The following is a 14,714-nucleotide window of genomic DNA, read 5'->3' as shown; positions in this document are numbered from 1 at the left end:
ATTTAGGGTCGAATGGAATTGTATAGCCTGTGATCACTTTTATTTGTTTTAGGATTTCTGTCCAGAAATGTTTTAGTTGAGGGCATTCCCACCAACAGTGTGTGAATGAACCAATAGAACCACAGCCTTTCCAACAAAGTGGTGCGTTTGGGGGCGATATTAATGAAAGCTTCTTAGGTGTTATATAGCATCTGTGGAGTATTTTGTATGATTGGATTTTGGTTGTGATGGTACTAGTGTTGAATATATTTGAGGACCAGATTTTTTCCCATTGGCTTGTTGTAATTTCTGATTTACAGTCCCGTTGCCAGTCTTGTTGGTACTTCTGTATTTTCTATTTATATGTATTTAGGAGTAAATTGTATAGTTTAGATATTAGGCCCTTTTGCAATAAATGCATATGGTTTAAAAGGTGTTCAAATTCTGTCACTTTCCAGTTATGTCCAAGGGGAATGTTGTGGGTCCAAACCATCAAGCAGAAAATCCACACTGCCTTTAGCAGCACCACAATTCTAGCCTCCAGCTCTCACCTGGGAAGAGCAAAGAATCAACCAATTAGTGGACTGAGGACTAACTTTGAGACCTGTGGCTAAATTATGGGAGAGCTCCTCTGACTCCCAGTTCAGGCCAAGAAGGGTCTCTGTGCCAATTACTATCCCACTGGAGTTTTCTTCTGCATTTAATTTGACAACTTGGGGCTCAGTCTACACCGTCTATCATGTCTGAGGACCAGAATCCCATCACAGAACTTGGAAAATGTGTCCCGATACCAACCTTTGGAATTCTTGCCTCCTTTAGTCTAGTTCATTCCTGAAATTTAGGCTCTGGTTTGAGTGTGTGTGTGTGTCAGACTATGGAAACAGGATACGTTGAAGTTGACTCTCACCCCTTGCAGCAAGAAATCCAAGCTCTCTTGAGTCAAAGGTTCTTTAATGAGAAATCATAGTTTCAGCATATATATGTCCATAGGTTACACAGAGGCAAGTAAAAGCATCTGGCTGTACACAGGTGTCTTGTTGAGAACGACGTACTGAGGGCCAAGCTACACATGACGAATGACACTTGATCGGCAAGTGGATTGAGTGGAGGGCAAGTGAACAGGGAGAAATACACTTGCCGTTCAAGTGTCATTCGTCATGTGTAGCTTGGCCCTGAGTGTTTGTTACAGTATATCTATCCCTCTACACAAGCCTCCCATGTTCATGCCAGGTTACTCTTTTGTTCAGGAGATAATGTGTGGGAGTCAGCAACTGAACATGCAAGAGACACAGAGAGAGAACAACTGTACTCAGACATGGAAGAGAAGATTGAATATTGTGATGCATCGAGGATGGGAAAAAACAGTTTAGCACAAGACTCTGACATTTGCTATCCCTTTTTATTGAATTCTGGATTGAATGACTGCATTGTCTTTAATTGGTGTCATCCACCTTGAGTTCAAAGTAAATGAATAATTTATTTTTACTTCTTGAATATATAGAAGGCTCTCATCCTGTCCCCCTCAATCCAAGAATATCTGCCTGACCAATGGAGGGGCTGCATGTGTCCTCTACAGGAAGAGCACAGGACAAATCCCACTCCCTTGCTCCAGTTCAGCTCTTTTAACTCTTCTTGTGGTTCAAAAAGGCTTCCCTCCATGGAATGTCCTACTAGCAGACAGCTTCCTGGGGTGCCCCACAGAAATACCTGCAGAGAAGACAGCTCTAGGGACTCCCACTTAAGAGACTGACAACAAGCATTTTTGGGACTACAGTACCCACGAAACAAATCAACAGGGCCAGACTAGTACCCAGAAACAGCCTACTCCAGGACAAACCTAAAGTCAACTAACAACAGAACCCCACTGGATGTCACCTATAGTTCCCAGCTCAAACCCATCCAATGTATCATCAGTGAGCTACAACCCATCCTGGAAAATGATAGCTCTCTCTCAGAAGCCCTGGGTGGAAGACCTTTCCTTGCTTACAGACAGCCCCCCAATCTTAAACGACTTCTCACTTACAATCATGAATCGGCCAGCAGAGTCACCAGCACAGGTACCAGGCCCTGCAACAGACCCAGATGCCAGCTCTGCCCCTATATCTACCCAGGGAATACAATTACAGGACCCAATGGCATCAACTACACTGTCTCTGGCTCTTACAGCTGCTCATCCTCCAATCTGATATATGCCCTCATGTGCCAACAACGTCCTTCTGCTCTGTACATTGGACAAACCAGCCAACCTCTACGCAAAAGAATAAATGGACACAAATCTGACATTAGAAATGGAAACGTCCAGAAACCAGTGGGAGAACACTTCAATCTACCAGGACATTCCACCAAAGACGTAAAGGTCGCTGTGGTTCAACAGAAACCTTTCAAAAACAAAATCCAACAGGAAGCTGCTGAATTGGAATTCATATGTAGGCAGCTTGGCGGAATGTTGGACAAGTGACAGTTGAAAAGTCCATTGGACAGCAGTCGGAGAGCCAAGCTGCAAGACCAGGATGCCTACATTTCCCATCAAAACTTGAGGGAAGCTGACAAGTGTCCAGTCTGTGCCTTTTGTCACTTGTGGTTTTGCTCTCAGTTGTCAAATATTCCATAATGCACAAAAGGTCTCAGATTTCTGCAACAGGTTTGTGCATAGCTGTCGGTGCCCTGGATCTCTCACCTGCCGAGTCCCAAAGATCACGGCCTGGGGTCAGGAGGCCATGGGTTTGTTGAGTGGGTGGGAATTAAAGAAAAGACATGATGACCTTAGTTAGGCCAGTTTATGTTTACAGAACTGGATGCAAGCTTTTAAGTAACATAGTCAACCCCTACAAACAGAAATACATCAAGTAGAAACAGTCTGTGCAAATAGATTTTCCATGTATTTCTGGGGCAAAATGTGCAAGAAAGTTCAGTAGATAGTTGCACAATCAGTTCAGTTTATTAAATATTTAATTGGATTTAATCAACAGAAGTCCAGTTCTGTGCAATAGTCTGTGGTTGTATTTCTTGGAGACTTTCAGTATCTTACATCTCAGAGGCTGAAGAACAGGATAATGCCATTTTTCTTGCCATCTGTTTGATGTCTGGTATTCATTTAATCAAAGGGCTGGCTGGTGAGATTCAGCTTTCTTTCTTGAATGCTCAAGAATGGGAATCGATGATCAAGTGGGCAACATTTTCCTCTTTCAGAGCTCCCAGATGTCCTTTGAGGAGGTGGCCGTGTTCTTCTTGGAGGAGGAATGGGCTCTCCTGGAGACCAAAGAAAACTCTACTGGGAAGTGATGCAGGAAAACTATGAGACCGTGGTGTCTCTGGGTAAGGAGCCTTTCCCTTTTATCCCAGCTACAGAAGGGAAAAGAGGGGAGGGAGCTGCATCCTCCTTTGGCTCTCTTTGATTTCAGGACTCAACGTTCATTGGCTACAGAGGAAAGATTGGAACTCCCACCCCTGGGGATATTACAGTCCGTGAAAAAGAAAACATTCAATACGTTCATGTTGCAGAGAAATCTGTTGATGAAGAGGGCTCTGACCAGGAGAGATGGACGATATCAAATTAGGTTCATGAAAGCAAATCCCTGTAGCTTGTATTTCCTTCTCTGGTCTTTGTATTTTGACATGGATTGGCTCTGCAGGAGTCCTCTCCTTGTGTGATTGAAGCTGATGGGAGGAGAGAGGAACCGGTCTTGCTGAGGAGGGGCCCTTGTTCTGTGGCAGAGCTCCTGATTTGTTTGTTGAAAGACACTGGTTCAACTCATGCCAATTTGAAAGGAGTTTAGAGAGGAGGGTCTTTGTTTGAAGGGCTGGGGAAGGCCCCTGGCTCAGGCCCTCTGCAGGCAGAACCCCGCCCCCCTGCACTGAGAGCCTCGCTACAAGTGACATCTTTCATGCGAAGGGCACTTGATCATTTTCGCAAGTCTTTCTGGGTACTGAAGTCCCTCTCCCACACCCCTTTTCCTTCTGTTCCTTCCCCTCTCTGTTAGCACGGCTGCCTGAAGAGACGGAGAAAGCCTACGACAGCAGCTTTTGCAAATCGTCTTGCTGGGGGGTGGGGAATGCTCTAGAGAAAGCTGACATGTCGGTGAAGTCCTCCCCTCTCTGTTAGAACTGTTAGGATCGCTGCCTTAAAAGTCAGAGAAAGCCTGCGTTTGCAAATCGTTTCTCCAGTCGCAAGCCTGCTCTCAATGATCTTTGGGGGCGGGCAGCTGCAACTTTCTTAGCTTTCTCTAGAGTATTCCCCCCCCTCCCCGAGCAAGATGGTTAGCAAGACACTTTATATACTGATTGAATATACATGACGCCTGCAAAAATAATTTTTCCATGACTGTTAACATTGGTGTCGTTCTTTATTAAATCATATAATTGCACAGAATAAAACAAAACAAAGAGGGAGACATTGTTGTTACACGGGTAATTGTTTTGTTGATAATGTTCAGGTGCAGAGCAGTCGGCAGTGCCTGTCCCTTCACCCACCCTGGATCAGGAGTGGAGCAGGTAGCAATGCCATGTCCCCCCACCCTGGAGGATCAGGCAAAGCAGGTGGAGGATCAGACAAGCAGCCCATTGTATTTTTTCCCACAACCAGCTTTGTTGCTAGTCCTACTATATAACTGAGTAAGCGTATTTCAGACAACTCACTTTATACCCTGGTGCACTGCTGTGGAGGAAAGCCCAGGCGAGGCACCATGTCCCTCCAGAAAATGTGCCATGACAGTAAGACCAGGCAAGGATCAGGATGGGAACAGGTGGCAATGCCAGCTGCCCGCTTTCACCCAGCTGGTATTAGCAGCGGAACAGGTGGCAATGCCCATGCCCATCTTAACCCAGCTAATATTAGGAGCATAGCAGGTGGTAATGTCCACCTCTGCCTTAATCCAGCTGATACTAGTAGCGGAGGAGGTGGAAATGCCCATCTAATGCCTTAACCCAGCTGGTATTAGGAGCAGGGCAGGTAGCAATACCTGCCCCCCTTTAGCCATCTGGGATCAGGAGTGGAACAGATGACAATGCCTGCCCCCCATCTTCACCCAGCTGGTATTAGGAGCAGGTGGAAATGTCTACCTATAGCCTTAACCCAGCTGGTATTAGGAGAAGAGCAGGTGGCAATGCCTACCCCCCCCCTTCAGCCAGGTGGGATCAGGAGCAGGGGGGCAATGCCCGCCCCCACCTTACCCAGCTGGTATTAGGAGCGGGGTAGGTGGCAATGTTCTCCCCCTTCAACCATCTGGGATCAGGAGCAGAGCAGGAGGCAATGCCTGTGCCCCTGCCTTACTCAGCTGGTATTAGAAACGGAGGTGGCAATGCCCACCACCAGCAATTCCTATCCCCTGCCTTAATCTAGCTAATATTAGGAGCAGAGTAGGTGGCAATGCCCACCCCTGCCTTAACCCACCTGGTATTAGGAGTGGGGTAGGTGGCAATGCCCACTGCCCCTTCAGCCAGCTGGGATCAGAAGTGGTAATGCCTGCCCCCCCTTACCCAACTGGTATTAGGAGTGGGGCAGATGGCAATGCCCACCTCTCTTCAGCCAGCTGGGATCAATAACAGAGCAGGTGGCAACGCCCACCCCCACCTCATCCTGCTCACATTAGAAGCAGAACAGGTGGCAATGCCCACCCCCGGCAATTCCCACCCCTACCTAACCCAGCTGGTATTAGGAGTGGAGCAGGTGGCAATGCCCTCCCCCGCCATAATGCAGTTGGTATTAGGAACGGAGCAGGTGGCAATGCCCACCCCTCCTTCATCCAGGTGAGATCAAGAATAGTAGGTGGCAATGCTCACTCCTACCATCACCCAGTTGGGATCAGGAGTGGAGCACGTGGCAATGCCCACTCCTTGCCTGTATTTGGCTGGGATCAGGTTAGAGCATGAGGCAGTGCCCTTCTTCCCTTCACCCAGCCAGGATAAGGAGCGGGGGAGGTGGCAATCTGTGGGAATAAGTCACTGAGCAGGCAGCAATGCCCATCCCATTTTCACCCTGCCAGAATCAGGCACCGAGTAGGCTGCAATGCCTGTCCCCCTTCAACCTGCCAGTATCAGGAGGAGAGCAAGTGGCAATGCCCGCACCCCCTTCACCCATCAGGTATTAGGACCGGAGTAGGTGGCAATAACTACCCCTTGCCTTAACACAGCTGGAATTTGGAATGAAAAGTAGAACAAGTGAATAACACACAAGTAGGAAATAAGGCTCAATCACTAAAAGTTATCACAACAATATAATAGAGTAAAAAACTCTCCAATACCAATCAAGGAATCAAATGTATCATCCTCAAAATGTCATGCACCAACAAATAATTCCGTGCACCTAGAAGTGTCCACATGGGGAACAATACAACAACCAATAAAGGAAGATATTCAATAGGTCGTTATCTTTAAAGTCAATAAATAACATCAATAAAGACAGTAATTAGTATTCTTCTTTAGAGATAAAGTGTTGACGGTGAGTTGCAGCTGTATGAGTCCACAATGCCCAACAATGCAACACTCAGTTACAATAAGATATTCAACAGGTGAGAACGGCATTTGAGATTCATTGTGATTGTACTGACTTTGACTATTTGGATGGACTTGAGCACAGACGTACTGAATGATTATTGTTGGAGTGGATATACTTTGCCCCTGAGGAGGTTATGAATACGAAACTGCGGTACTAAGCCGGCACTGCACATCGGGCATCGTGGATCTATACAGCTGCAACCCACCATCAACACTTCATCTGAAAAGAGAAGAACATTTATTACTGAGATATTTATTGACTTTTCTCATACTTACCTGTTGAATAACTTTAAACATTTGGATCCATTCCAAATTTCACAATCGAAAGCTCCAATGCAAAATAGTCTGGAGAAGGCACGGCGTTCAGCCAGGTGTTTATGTCCTTCTTGGAGTTTTGATCCAAAAGCAAAGCCCAAATCCAAATGCCAGTATTCCAGTGGCTCTGTGTGGGGCTCTTGCCAACAATTCCTGCTCAACAAACGGCTAGCTCGGGTTTGTTTCGCATGAGAGAGCTTCCTCAGGAGCAAAGGCTGAAACAATACATAAACATCTATAGTGCTGCGTTTCCCCAATGTACTCTCATTTCCATCTCCATAGAACATGTGTTACTTACAATTTTAAATTATTTTTGACATTCTTACAAATCTTGTAGGTCTCTTTTCTACCAGTTTCTCCCATCAAATATCGGGCGCCTCAATCGCAGGCAGGTGGAGTCAAGAGACAGCGTTCAAAGATCAATTTAAAGGCACTACTCGTCCCGCTGTCCTTTGTTTTTTAAAGTGACATCCCACCGTGTGGTATTCTTTGCAGCTCACTATCCAAATAGTTTCCACTGCAACTATGCTAATCATCCCGCTGTCACTTTAAATCACAACGCGGTGCCAAAGGTTACAACTATTCCACATTCAATTACATATTACTTACGCACTCAAATTGTTGTCTACTAAGTACAAATAAATACAGTGGCTTATACCAATGAATATGGACATCACATTCTGAGAACTTCTAACTGATCACGGAGAAGAATTCATTAAACATTCTATTGTCCTGTTGAAACAATAAACGAAGTACATTCCTGTCCTAACCTATTCCTCCAAAAAACATGATAAATCCCAATCCTGATCAAGTCCCTCCAGTGCTAACAATTGTAACTTGTAAATCCACCAGGCTTCCCGTCTCCAAAGATGATGATGTTGTATTCTGCTGTCTTTGTCCCTAACCACCTCTATTACTGTGTATCTTAGATCTCTTTCTGTATGGTTCTTACGAACAAAATGGGAAGTGAGGGGAGCTTCCTCTACCCTCTGTCTAATTTTGGATTGATGTTCCTGTGTCCTAATCCTCACTGCACGGGTGGTACTGCCAATGTATATTTTACCACATGGGCATTCTATAAGACATACCATGCCTGGAGTGCTGCAGGTGGAAAACATCTTCAACTGAAGATGTTCATTGGATTGCTTAAGTATCACTGTGTTACCTGTGATTGCCAACCTGTACACACTGCAGTAGCCACAGTTGTGATGACTTCTGGGGAGTTCTCTCTCCTGGTTCTGTGGCTGCATGTCTGAATGTACCAGTTTATCACGAAGGCTATACATGTGTCTATAACCTACCCTGGGTAGGTTGTGACAACATGGTAAATGGGCAACTAAGTGCCCATGCTGTTTAATAATCTGTTTAATGATTTTGGCACTCTCGCTGATTTTTGCTTCTTCCAGTTAGGGTTTTAGGAGCAGAGCAGGTGGCAATGCACACTGCCCCTTCAGCCAGCTGGGATCAGGAGTGGAGCAGTTGACAATGCCCACCCCACCAGCAATGGCCACCCCCCGCGTTAACCTTGCTAGTATTAGGAGTGGAGCAGGTGGCAATGCCCACCCCCACCTTAACCCAGCTGATATTAGAAGTGGAGATGGTGGCAATTCACACCCCCTGCCATAACCCAGTTGGTATTAGGAGAAGAGCAGGTGGCAACACCCACTCCCCTTCATCCAGCTGAGATCTGGCGCAGAGCAGGTGACAATGCCCCCCTTCACCCAGCTGGTATTCAAAGCAAAGCAGGTGGCAATTCCCAACTCCACCTTAACCCAGCTGGTATAAGGAGCAGAGCAAGTGGCAATTCACACCCCCTGCCATAACCCAGTTGGTATTAGGAGAAGAGCAGGTGGCAACACCCACTCCCCTTCATCCAGCTGAGATCTGGCGCAGAGCAGGTGACAATGCTCCCACCCAGCTGGTATTCAGAGTGAAGCAGGTGGCAATTCCCAACTCCACCTTAACCCAGCTGGTATAAGGAGCAGAGCAAGTGGCAATGCCTGCCTCCCCTTCATCCAGCTGGGATCACGAGAAGATGGAGATGCCCACCCCCACTTTAACCCAGCTGGGATAGGAGTGCAGGACGTGGAAATGCCCGCACCCACCTGAACTCAGCTCGTATTAGCAGTGGAGCAGGTGGCAATTCCCTCCCTGACCATAACCCAGGTGGTATTAGGGGTGGAGCAAATGAAAATGCCTGCCCCCCCTTCACCCAGATTGGATCAGGAGCAGAGCAGATGGTAGTGCCTGCCCCCTTCACCTTTCTGGAATCAGGAGCAGATCGGGTGGCAGTGCCCACCCCGGCCATCACCCAGTTGGGATCAGGAGTGGCAAAAACACCAACTACCACAAGGAGGCAGTATAATTATCTAAAAATACTTATATAAATTTTTATGTATATTTCAGGCTTTTAGAAATTTTAAAGTGCAAAGTGCAACATGTGAATCATACAAAATCTACAAGGTCATAAACCACAATACATATTCAGTCAATTCAGTCAATGGACAAGAACAAATCATTCAAATTATAAACACTCCAACTGGTGAGAGAAACACTTATTGTTTTCCATATGTCCTTTTCAAAGAGCAGACCATTCTGCAGATGGAAAAGGAGCTGTAATCAATCTTTAACAACAGCCTACGGGTCTTACGCCAGCTGATTTTCAATTCCTGTTTCACACAACAAACTTCTTCACAGGCATGATTGAACAAACTATAATAAAGATACAATACAAATATGTAATGGTCGGAAATTATTAATATGAATGTAACAACACCGTGTCCTATCCATTTACTCACTGGTCTCTCACAAGCCTTAATCATAACACCCAGTTGGTAAGCTCAGACGGAGCAATGCCGTGTGACTCACCAAACACTAAACTCTTATATAACCAGCCAATTAAAGGGACAGTGAACTCTTGTGTATCCAGCCAATTATAGGGACAGTAGCCACAAATAAATCATAGTGAATGCAGCTACAATCTAATTACAAAGTCTGTCATTTGTAAGTTATCCAATATTTAAGTACACCATCTTATCAGGAAATAATATATACGGACCATATACAAATGACAAAAAGGTACTTAAAAGGAGCAAGTTATTTACAGAATACAAATTGATTTTACAAAAAACAAGAAAATTCCATTTCATGATTCAACCCATAGGGGAGCAGGCAGTTAAATTCATAAATACATTCTGTTTCCAACTGTAATAATTTACGTGAACAACCCTGTTGGGGTTTCGATTCCAAAGAGTACAGGACAGATACTTTGATATCTCTAGCCCCATGCTGATGTTCCAAAAAATGGGCTACAAATGGTGCCTCTGTTACTGCATATCTGATGCGCGAAATGTGTTCCTGCACTCTGATTTTCAAAGGTCTTGTGGTGCTGCCTATGCACACTAAAGGGCATCCACATTGGATAATATACACCACATTAGGTGTCCTACAGGTGGAAAATTTATCAGCAAATTTATTTTGTATCCTGGGTGCCCCAGTTGTGTTAGCATTGGGATCAGGAGTGGAGCAGCTGGCAGTGCCCACCCCATGCTTTCACCTGGCTGGGATCAGGCGCAGAGAAGGAGGCAATTCCCTTCTTTCCTTCTCCCAGCGAGGATAAGGCGCGGAGCAGGTGGCAATGCCCACCTCCTTCAATCTATCAGAATAAGTCACTGTGGAGACGGCCATGCACACCGCTGCCTTAAGCCAGCTGGTATTAGGAGTGGACCGGATGGCAATGCCCACCCCCACTTCCGCCAGCTGGGATCAGGAGCAGTTATTGTAACATAATATTGACTGTTTGTAATATACAAGTCGACAGAATATTTTTGTTATCAATGCAGACTTTGAATAGGACCAGCGTCAGTACCTGCTTTTGCCATCTTTGAGAAAGAATCGAAACAGCTTCTTGCATAGGAACGGGTCCATCCGTCAGATGGCTTTGTTGATTGGACCCCTCCTCCTCGCTGCTATACCGTGTAGACCCGCCCACAGATTACTCATGGACTTACATGCTCTTGTGTACATGCTTACATGCTCTTACATGCTCATGGAGCATCTACATGCTCCATGATGATATGAACAGTTTTCTTGCTTAAGCACCTAGCACTTTCAGTGTATGTTTGTTGTACATGTTGTACCAGCTATCAATGATTTTTGAATTGTATGGTCATAGGCTTAAGCACTTAGCACTTTATATGAGTTTTCACAGTCCATGTCAATGAATTGTAACGGTTTTATGTTGCCAGGGTCTCCTTTCGTGCATGCTTATTAATACAGTGAATTACATAGTGAATATTCTTATAAATTGCACTTTACTATTACTGTTTAATTGTAGTATATTATTGTGTTAACTCTTGGTTCTAGTTAGTCTTCACAAGGTTCTTTGGTTATTGGGATCAGGAGTGGAGCAGGGGGTAATGCCCTCCCCGCACCTTCACCTGGCTGGGGTCAGGTGCAGACCAGGAGGTAATGTCCTTCTTCTCTTCACCCAGCCGGGAGAAGGAGCAGAGCAGGTGGCAATGCTCACTCCCTTCAACCTACCAAAATAAGGCACTGAGCCGGTGGCCAAACCCACCCCCTTCACTCATCTGTAATAAGGCATGGAGCAGGAGACAATGCCTATTTCCCCTTCACCCACCTGCAATCAGGAGTGGACCAGGTGGCAATGCTCACCCCCCTTTACCCGGCCTATATCAGGCTTGGAGCAAGTAGCAAAGCCCACCACCATCTCATGTGGCTGAGATCAGGTGTGTGGGAAGCAATATCTGTTTCCACTTCACCCAGATGGGATCAGAAGCTGAGCAGGTGGCAATGCCCGCCCCCTTTTTCCTGGCCTGTATCAGACATAGAGCAGATAGGGAAAAAAACCCTTCACTTGAACGAGGTCACGTGTAGAGCAGGTGGGAAGGCCCACCCCCCTCTTTCACTGGCCAAGATCAGTGATGGAGAAGGAAGGAATGCCTGCCTATCTACCCTCCCATTTCTAGAGCCCATTGTATTTTTCCCCACAACGGGCTTTGTTGCTAGTGATTACATATGCCTGTAATTATTTCAGGCTCCTGGATCTCAGTGTAAAAAGTACTATACTCATTTTACTTGCTAACAGATATTTTTACCTTTTTTTTGTCCTGCTTTTAAAAATTTGATTTCTGTCTCTCCTTTGCAGTTGCAGAGGTGAGGGAGATGGCAAGTGAGAAGGAACAAGGAAGGGCAGTTGTGGAACAAAATGAAAATCTAGATGGAGAAGCAAAACCAGGGGATCAAGTGGTACCAAAGAAGCAGCAGAGAAGCAAAAGGGAAGCAAAACAGAAGCAGAGGAAGAAATTGCTTGCCCATTGCTTGAGCAGGAAGACAGCTGAGATCCCAGGCCATGATGAAATGCAGAAGAGAAAGAAAAGTCATAAAGGTCCCAGGAAAGCCAAAACATTGAGATGCAAACTCAGACTTAAAATATGTCAGAACATTTCAACATGCTGGAAAAGATATAAACGCTTGGAGCGTGGAAAGACCTTTTTTCAGAATAGCAAGTTGGCTAAACATCAGAGGATGAACATGGGCGAGAAGCCATATAAATGTTTGGAATGTGGGAAGAGCTTCTCTCAATCTTACCACCTAACTACACATGTAAAGGTTCACACGGGGGAGAACCCATATAAATGCTTGGAGTGTGGGCAGAGCTTCTCTAGGAATACCCACCTGACTAGCCATCAAAAGGTTCACCCAGGGGTGAAGCCATATAAATGTTTGGAGTGTAGAAAGAGCTTCTCTAAGAATAGCAGCCTAACTAGACATCAGAAGGTTCACAGAGGGGAGAAGCCATATAAATGTTTGGAGTGTGGGCAGCTCTTCTCCCAAAATTGCCACCTGACTAGCCATCAAAAGGTTCACGTGGGGGGAAGCCATATAAATGCTTGGAGTGTGGGAAGAGCTTCACTTTCAATAGCCGCCTAACTAGACACCAAATGAATCACACGGGAGAAGCCATATAAATGTTTGGATTGTGGGAAGGGCTTCTCTGAGAAAGGTACTCTAATGAACCATCAAAAGGTTCACACGGGAGAAGCCATATAAGTGCTTGGAGTGTGGAAAGAGCTTCTTTCAGAAAGGTTCCCTAACTAGCCATCATAAGGTTCATACAGGGGAGAAACCATATAAATGCTTGGAATGTGGAAAGAGGTGCTCACATAGTCGTGATCTCACTGGTCATAACAGGATTCACACAGGGGAGAAGGCATATAAATGCTTGGAATGTGGAAAGAGCTTCTCTCAGAAAGGCTCCCTAACTGTCCATCAAAAGGTTCACATGGAGGAGAAGCCATATAAATGCTTGGAGTGTGGAAAGAGCTTCTCTCAGAAAGGCTCCTTAACTAGCCATGAAAAACTTCACACAGGGGAGAAGCCATATAAATGCCTGGAGTGTGGGAAGAGCTTCTCACAGAAAGGTTCCCTAACTAGCCATCATAAGGTTCATACAGGGGAGAAACCATATAAATGCTTGGAATGTGGAAAGAGCTTCTCACATAGTCGTGACCTCACCGGTCATAACAGGATTCACACAGGGGAGAAGCCATATAAACGCTTGGTATGTGGGAAGAGCTTCTCTTATAGTAGTAGCCGCGCTAAACATCACAGGATTCACACGGTAGTAGCCATATAAATGCTTGGAGTGTGGGAAGAACTTCTCTCAGACTAACCACCTAACTAGGCATGAAAAGGTTCACACGGAAGAACCCATATAAATACTTAGAACGTGGGAAGAGCTTCAGTGATAGTAGCAACCTTACTGTACAACTCGATAAGCACACTGGGGAATAACCATCCCATCATTTAATTTTGCCTTCTTTGTTCAATGAAGTATTTGATGGTAGCTTTCCTTGACAAGAATCATCTATCTTTCTAATTCCCGCCTTATTCTCCCATCCTTTCTCTTAACATCAAACAAACTTACATACTACCCCTGGTGAGCAAAATATGTATATTTTTCTCTCTCCTCCCTTAAGGCACCTCATGTTAATGGACTATTCACCAAGGTGGTGAGATTGACTAATGCTTCATAATTCCTCTTCCAAAATTATGAAGCCTGAAATTTTCTAGTGAGAACAATGTGCTATCTAATAAGATATCTAACATCTTTCATATGTGACAATGTAAAAATATGATTGGTCTTGGATTTAGCTAATTCTTCCATTTTTCATTTGTGACATTTTATGAAGCTGAGAGTGATGCTATGTTGCAGTTGCAGTTGCAAGATAAGCTTCATGAATCTTTAGCATTTGATAAAAGGTGAAGTGAGCAGGTTATGATTAGGCAGTTCTAGCAAATAAAGGATCATTTATCTACCACTGACCCTTTGCTTTCAATCAGTTTTCAAAAGATAAACGGAACGTCTGAGTTATTATATAACCTGTTATCAAACTACATTAAAGTTCATACACAGTTCACTAGAATACCCATGTAGTTACAGAATATATAAGATACTCTAGTTATCATTATTAAGAATATTGTTTCTTAGGCTACATTATAGGAAGAGTGATGCTAACCACTTCTTGTAAACCTTGTGTGGTGTTATGCAAATAAAGGACTGAGATTGAATTGTGTGAGCAGATTGCTGTGATTTCTGGAGGGGGGTTACGAAAGATGGAAAATTATTCTCTCTCCAGCTTACCCACTTCACTGTTGCTCCATGTAGCCCCAAAGATGTCTAGTCCTGCTACACACACCTTTTTGTGAGAAAACCAATGTGTGTTCACTCTAAAAGAAACTGAGGGTCCAAACACATGCAGTCTTACAAGTAATGTGTAACATCATGTATGTAACATGAGAATTACTCTCACAATAACCCTGTAAAGAAGTTAAACTCAGAGAGAGCAATCCTAATTACTTGTATTTTGGGAAAGGGGGGAAAATTCAGTCTCCCCATAGTATGT

The 14,714-nt window shown here is 44.8% G+C and overlaps 1 pseudogene; it reads left to right on the top strand.

Annotated features, from left to right (window-relative positions):
• Positions 1–13,444, top strand: part of LOC129327977 (zinc finger protein 420-like) — a 33,978-nt pseudogene extending 20,534 nt beyond the window's left edge.
• Positions 13,445–14,714: the final 1,270 nt, after the last annotated feature.

The sequence above is a fragment of the Eublepharis macularius genome, chromosome 4 (genome assembly GCF_028583425.1).
Source record: "Eublepharis macularius isolate TG4126 chromosome 4, MPM_Emac_v1.0, whole genome shotgun sequence".
Taxonomy (NCBI): domain Eukaryota; kingdom Metazoa; phylum Chordata; class Lepidosauria; order Squamata; family Eublepharidae; genus Eublepharis; species Eublepharis macularius.
Note: the sequence above shows the minus strand (reverse complement) of the source record. Positions and strands in the feature narration are given on the sequence as shown.